Raw genomic sequence first — 7,875 nt, forward strand, 5'->3', positions numbered from 1 at the left:
CTATGTTACATCTATTCATTACTTTCTCTTCAATTGATTGTGAAATGAAGAACTTCGTGAATGCTTCTCAGATGATTAAACCTTTTATTGTAAAAGTAATATTTTGCCATCTTCATAAGGGCAAGTAGTTTGCTTTTAAATGATATTTCTCTAATTGCAGTTCCACCATTGCAGTCTGCCTTATATCTGCATTTGTATAGCATTTACTGTATATTATTTTCCCTTAACAGATGTGCATGAAGCAATATGAAATATATACCATTTTTATATTTTCTTGTATAATTGGATATCTTAAGGCGTTTAAATTTGAATTTAGTAAAAATCAGTCCTGAAAATTATCACATTCTAAATAATTTTACCGAAAATGTTCTTGTTCTATTTTGTACATGAACTTCTCCTAATTACTTCTCTTAATCTGGGCAACACCAGAATCTTCTTGTTGCTCTATAGATCTCAAAATGTTTTTTTTTACATCTTCAGACTTCTGTTTCAATGGAAGAAAGATGCTGGCACATTTAATATAACTTTATAGTATGTGCTTTGTGTACAACTGCATAACAGTATCCTCTTTCACACACATAGAAAAAAATATCAAATTAAATAGTTTTCATTTGCTACCAGAGTATTTCCAGACTACTTGAATCCCAAAATTAAAAGAATGGAAAGTTGCACACAATTTCTGCGATGAACTAATTCAGCTTCCACATCTTTTGTGTTAGCATTTATTCAGAGCTTATGGTGAACCTCACAATACCATCTTCCCAAGTATGGGACTACTAATAGAGTTTGTGTGGAAGGAACAGCTTGTTTACACCGAAGATAGACACAAAATGCTAGAGTAACTCAGCGGGTCAGACAGCATCTCTGGATAGAAGGAATGGAAATAGAAGGAATCCTTCTATCCAGGGATGTTGGCTAATAGAGTTATTACTAATAGAGTTATTTTCTGAAGAACTGAGAACACCATCCATCTGTTCTGTCAGCCACCTCCTGTCCACCTGGAAGATTCCCAAATTGGTTAAATTGTTTATTGCATATTTGTGTAATATTTTATTGCTGGAACATGTTACAATTAATCTTAACTCTTGATTTACCACAGTTTACAAGGTTAATACCCGGGATGGTGGGACTGTCATATGCTGAGAGAATGGAGCAGCTGGGCTTGTACACTCTGGAGCAAAGATCTTATAGCAGAGCTCTGCTCTAAGATCTTTGCTCTGGAGTTTTGAAGGTTGAGAGGGGATCTCATTGAAACATATAAGATTGTTAAGGGCTTGGACACGCTAGAGGCAGGAAACATGTTCCCGATGTTGGGGGAGTCCAGAACCAGGGGCCACAATTTAAGAATAAGGAGTAAGCCATTTAGAACGGAGACGAGGAAACACTTTTTCTCACAGAGAGTGGTGAGTCTGGAATTCTCTGCTTCAGAGGGCAGCAGAGGCAGGTTCTCTGGATGCTTTCAAGAGAGAGCTAGATAAGGCTCTTAAAAATAGTGGAGTCAGGAGACATGGGGAGAAGGCAGGAACGGGGTACTGATTGGGGATGATCAGCCATGATCACATTGAATGGCAGTGCTGGCTCGAAGGGCCGAATGGCCTACTCCTGCACCTACAAAATGCTGGAGTAACTCAGCAGGACAGGCAGTATCTGTGGAGAGAAGGAATGGGTGAAATTTAGGGTCGAGACCCTTCTTCAGACTGAGAGTCGGGGAAGAGGGAAACTAGAGGTAATGAAAAGGTATAGAACAAATCAGAGCCAGCACCGATGATCCAGGAAAGGTGGAGCCCACAATGGTCCATTGTTGGCTGTGGAAAAGGTGATAGTGAAAAAATAAATTTGTGGAGATCTGTCAAGTTAAATATGTATATAAGTAGCTCTGAACTACGTACATTATTATTGTTATTGCACTATTATTGTTTTTTTGTGTACGTATGTGTGTGTACATATATGTCTATGCATGTGTATGTATACACACACTTAACTTCTCTTTCTCATTTATTATATTGTTTACCGAGTACTATGTTTACATAGTCTGTTGTGTTGCTGCTAGTAAGAATTTTGTTGTTCTATCTGGGGCATATGGCAATAAAACACTCTTGATTAGATTTTTTTCACAGAAATGTATGAGTCAAGTGTTTTATTGTGATATGTCCAATATTACAATAAAATGCTTTCTTGCAGCAGCACCACAGAATATGTACACTGTAAACAATATAATAAACAAGGAAAAAACGTTGTGTGTGTGTATACACTCACATATATATATATTATATATATATTTGGACAATCGTCAGCTGACCAACGACCCGAATGAGTTCTACTGCAGGTTTGACAAGCAGAAACGTAACCCTGGTACCCCCTCCCCCCACTCCCCAACAAACACAGCCAGACCCCAGTCTGCAAAGAATGGACCCTTCTGCACCAACTTCTCCCCATTCACCACTTCACACCTACTTAAAGCAAGACTCCAGGCTGAAAAGACTGGACCCTTTCCTACCCCAACCAACACTTCACACCCACTCACAGCCTGACCTGAACCCCTCTGTCGGTGGATCACCAGCTTCCTGACAGACAGGAAGCAGCATGTGAGGCTGGGAAAGCACATCTCGGACCCGCAAACCCTCAGCATAGGAGCACCACAAGGCTGAGTACTCTCCCCTCTCCTCTCTCTACACCAATGACAGCACCTCTGTCAAGCTTCTCAAGTTTGTGGATGATACAACCCTGATTAGACTGATCCAGGATGGGGAGGAATCAGCCTACAGACAGGAAGTGTCACAGCTGGCGTCCTGGTGCCATTGCAACAACCTGGAGCTCAATGCTCTTAAGACAGTGGAATTGATTGTAGATTTTAGGAGAGCTCCCCATCTCCTCACTCCACTCACCATCAACAACACCACTGTCACATCTGTGGAGTCTTTTAAGTTCCTGGGAACCATCATCTGCAAGGACCTTAAATGGGGGGCACCATCGACTCCACAGTCAAAAAGGCATAACAGAGGAGGTACTTCCTGCGGCAGCTGAGGAAGCACAATTTACCACAGACAATGATGGTCCAATTCTATATGGCCATCGTAGTGTCTGCCCTCACCTTCTCCATCAGGGACCTTCTCCATCATGCTCAGCCACCAAGCACGACACCTGGAGGCTGCAGCGAATTGTCCGATCAGCTGAGAAGGATATTGGCTACAACCTTCCCTCCATTGACGAACTGCACACTGCAAGGGCCAGGAAGCGAGCGGGTAAGATCATCTCTGACCCCTCTCACCCTGGCCAGACTCTTTGAATCACTTCCCTCTGGAAGGCTGTCAAATCTATCACAGCCAGACATAAAAACAGCTTTTTTTCAGGAGTAGCTCCACTCAATAACCAAAAATCTGTAACCTCCTTTTGCTCTGGTATTTTATTTAATTCACATGTTTAATCAATAATGTTTTATTATTAATGTTTTATGTATCATTCTTAACTGTTACTGTATGTCATGTCACTTGCAGGCGAAGCACCAAGACAAATTCCTTGTATATATATGATCTGTATGTCTGTGTATTATACACGCGCACACACACACACACACACACACACGGATTGCCAACTGTCTCGTATTAGCCGGGACATCCCGTATATTGGGCTAAATTGGTTTGTCACATACGGGACCGCCCTTGTCCCATATTTGACTGCTACTACTCGGGTCGAGGGGACTGTCGGGTCGGAGCGCCGCGTCCAGCTCCGGCTCACCCGTCCCAACATGGTACAGCCAATAGAGTGCAGCAGCAGCGCCTCGCCCATGGCCCCGTCGGTTGGCAGTCCGACCAGCTGTCCGACCTTCGGACCTTCACTTACAGCCGACACCACCACCCCCCCTTCTCATGGCCGATCATCGGTTCATGAGTTGAATGGGGTGCCGGACTCCTCAGCTGGCCCACCAGCTGGGCTTTGTGTGTAGTCCAGCACCGGGGCCAACTCATCATTCACCCAGCCACGGCCGAGTCGGTCAACGAATTGCCATCGGGAATTTTTCCCTTATTTTGACCTTTTGTCCCTTATTTGGGTGAGAAAGTTGACTACCCTAATATGCACACACAAACAAAAACAAACAATAATAATGCAATAACATTATGTAGTTCTGAACTTATTTGAGGTTGTAATATTTAATAGCCGAATTAACTTGCCCTAATGAATAGCCTAAACATTCCACGTAGTGATTCAACTCAATTCAATTCAATTCAAACTTTATTGTCATTGCGCAGATACAAGTATGGGTACAACGAAATGCAGTTTAGCGTCAGTCCGTAGTAATAGTGCAATATAGAAATAAAAATACAGAATAAGCAAACAATGTGGACGGAGAGACTGGAGAAATCTATCGGCGGGACTCCGAGTTCAGCAATGTGATAGTGTTGTTGTAGAAGCTGTTCCTCATCCTACTAGTACGAGACCTGAGGCTCCTGTACCGCCTCCCTGATGGGAGGAGGGCAAACAGTCCATGGTTAGGGTGGGAGGGTCTTTGATGATCTTCCCGGCCCGTCTCAGACACCGTTTTCGGTGGAGGGCATCCATGGCAGGGAGCGGGGCACTGATGATGTACTGAGCGGTTTTCACCACCCGTTGTAGTGCCTTCCTGTCCGCTACGGTGCAACTGCGAGGAATTTGTAGTTGGAGACGCGCTCCACCTCAGTCCCGTTTATATGGATGGGGGTATGTCTGCCCCCTCTGTTCTTCCTGAAGTCAACAATAATTTCCTTCGTCTTCTTGGAGTTGAGGACGAGGTTATTGTTGGCACATCAGGTTGTCAGGTGCTGGACCTCCTCCCTGTAGGCTGACTCGTCGTTGTCACTGATCAGTCCTACCACCGTGGTGTCGTCGGCAAATTTAATGATGGCGTTGGAGCCATTCTTAGGGGTGCAGTCATGGGTGAAGAAGGAGTAGAGGAGAGGGCCGAGCACACAGCCCTGTGGCACACCGGTGTTCAGTGTTATAGTGGAGGAGGTGAGATTGTTGACCCTAACAGACTGTGGTCTGTTGGTGAGGAAATCCAGATGTTCCAATACTTACCTTCAGCGGCGCTGCATTTCTGCCACTGGCCGTGTGCGCGACCTAGTTGAGGGGGCGGGATTTAAATGCCGTTTTGTATTGCCTATCGGAGGCGGACTTCCTCGGGCTGCTAGCTGCTGAATAATAATCGATCCGACTCCCGTTCGCGCTATTTTTTAAAAAAAATTCGCTGGACAATTTAATATTTGGATTAAAATAAAAAGCAACTTCGAACGCCCTCAACGCGACGGATCGCAAGAACGGGACGAAACAAAATGTAAGTCGCATATTTTACATATAATCTTGCTTCTTAGGATGGCTTTAATCTAATTTTACGTTGCGAAAATGTTATTTGGGCCCCATACGAACCGGCAGTGTTTTTCCTGCCGATATGGAGTTCAAATTCACCGCAACCGCAACGTTCCAATCGATCGCGTTCCAGAAATAAGATGATTAAAATCCCTTTTTTTCTGGACAATCATGTCATAAGCCGTCTATATTGTGTGTTGTTCTCTCTCCATGATCATTATTTTTAAACGAAATATTCACAACAGTTTGAGTCACATGTATTGTGCAAAAACAATAATTTTGATTTCAATATATTTTGAGAGGATGTTTCTGGATTAATTTATGGGAATTAAACATTAAATACCTTCCATCTGGCATATAAATTCATGACAGTGAGATTTTAAAATCATGTTATATTGTGAATTCCTGTGTGAATGGGATTAGTTTGTTATTTGGATACTTAGGCTATTTAAAAAAAATTATCATTTTCTTAAGAAATGGAATCTACAGGACATTCTTAATGGGAAAGTAGTGGGCAGAAAGGCATGTCATGTGTGGTTTGAAGAGCAAAAACTTGTAGTTTACAATGCCAAAATTGAAAAGTTGAGGAAAAACAAGGTGTACGGTTGCTTATTGGTTACAATCTGAGGAGTATGATGATGCTACTGATTATGATATGCCAATGTACCAGCTAGCAACTGATCTTCTCCATAAAGATTTGGTCTATTGCTAGAAATTGTAATTTATTTACCTATCTGTTACGGACTTACAGCATATTATACAATAATATTAAAGTTCTGATCTTGAGAATATCACATTTTTGAATTTTCAAGGCAGTCTGGGTGTTTATTACTATTTCCGTCACAACGGTAAATTTTGTAATTAGCTACAATTAGGTAATTAAATAATTATATGCTTTAATTTCAGGTCATCCAAGTAAGATGTTTTATATTTGTTTCAGAATGCTGCAATCTATAATAACTGAAAATTTCATTCAGTTCTCTTAATTTTTAAGAACGTTATGGGCTTTAGACTGCCATCGATCACAGCTTTTGTGTTAAGTCAATGGAAAAGCAATAGGGAGGTTTCACGGCAGTCGGGTCACGACCCATGACCCATACTGTTGCTACGCTACTCCAAATGGATTACACGCGATGTACTGCAGGTAGGCACTTACCATTGTTTTCAGCATAGCGGGCCCGTTAAAACCCGCTGAAATTGTCAATTTTTGCGCTGTAAATAATTATGGAAATCGGGATAATCGTGTGAGACATTTAGCCTACTTCAGAATTCCAAAAGTGAGGAGAAATGACGGTAGATAGAAACGAGAGCTCAAGGGACAACAACAGCCAGAGTGCTTAGCGAACATTGGCCGTTTGCTCACTGCATTTCATCAACTGTATAAATTGAATTGTAATTGTATAACTAAGGCATTATTTGTGTTTTTTCTTGATTCCTTTGGCATCTAAAAAGTTTCAGAAGTGATAAATCTGGCTGTAATTTTTTTAAATCGCCCATGGTTCCCAAGTGGGTTTTTACATACAAAATGAAAACGCATCTGAAGAAAAATTTACAGCCAGATTTATCACAATTTTGAGATACCAAAGGAATCAAGAAAAAACACAAATAATGCCTTACTTGATGAAATGCATTGAGCAAACGCGATAATTCCCAATATTTTCAATGTTTACCAAGCACTTTAGCTGCTGTTGTCCCTTCAGTTCTCGCTTCTCTATACCTTCATTTCGCTTCACTTTTGGAATTCTGAAGTTGGGTACATGTGTCTCACACTTACCCCGACTCCCACAATTTTTTTCAGCGCAAAAATTCAACATTTTGGCGGTTTTTAACAGGTAGGAAAGTACGCGTTTCTAGCATTAATAACATATACCGGAAGTGACAGATGTCTTCCAGTTGGATTTAGCGGCTCCGTGCGTCGAGCCCTATGACCCAGTGACCTTTCGTGCAACCCCCCTATAGGGAAGATGCTAATTTCCGAGTATGAAAATGGCCATAACCTTTTTAATACTGAAGATATGAAAGTGAATTAGGTATCAAATTAAACTTCTTTGTGTGCTTTATCTGATGGGATAAATTGCAGACTTGATTTTTTAAATCTCAAAATTTTGTAACATTGCTATTCTAAGGTGTTGGCACGAAATACTGAATAAATAGAATGTAAAGACAGTTTCATTGTGCATATTTCGGCAATTTGGATAGACACAAAATGCTGGAGAAACAGCGGGACAGGCAGCATCTGTGGAGAGGTGGAATGGGTGACGTTTCGGGTCGAGACCCTTCTTCAGACCCAAGGTAACGAGAGAAAGAGATGATCTATGCTTCAGTAGGGAAGAGGATCAATAATGAGGTCTCAGTATACACAGGTGAAATGATTGCAATATTGTTAGCGGTACAGTGGGTCGAGGATACCAGGCCTTTAAGGACAGTTATTTATTCAGATTCAAGTTTAGCAATAAAGAGTTTACAGCACAGCCATTCAGAGAGTAGACCAGACATTTTGATTGAAATACAACAGACACTATTCAGAATTCAAAT

The sequence above is a fragment of the Amblyraja radiata genome, chromosome 4 (genome assembly GCF_010909765.2).
Source record: "Amblyraja radiata isolate CabotCenter1 chromosome 4, sAmbRad1.1.pri, whole genome shotgun sequence".
Lineage (NCBI taxonomy): Eukaryota > Metazoa > Chordata > Chondrichthyes > Rajiformes > Rajidae > Amblyraja > Amblyraja radiata.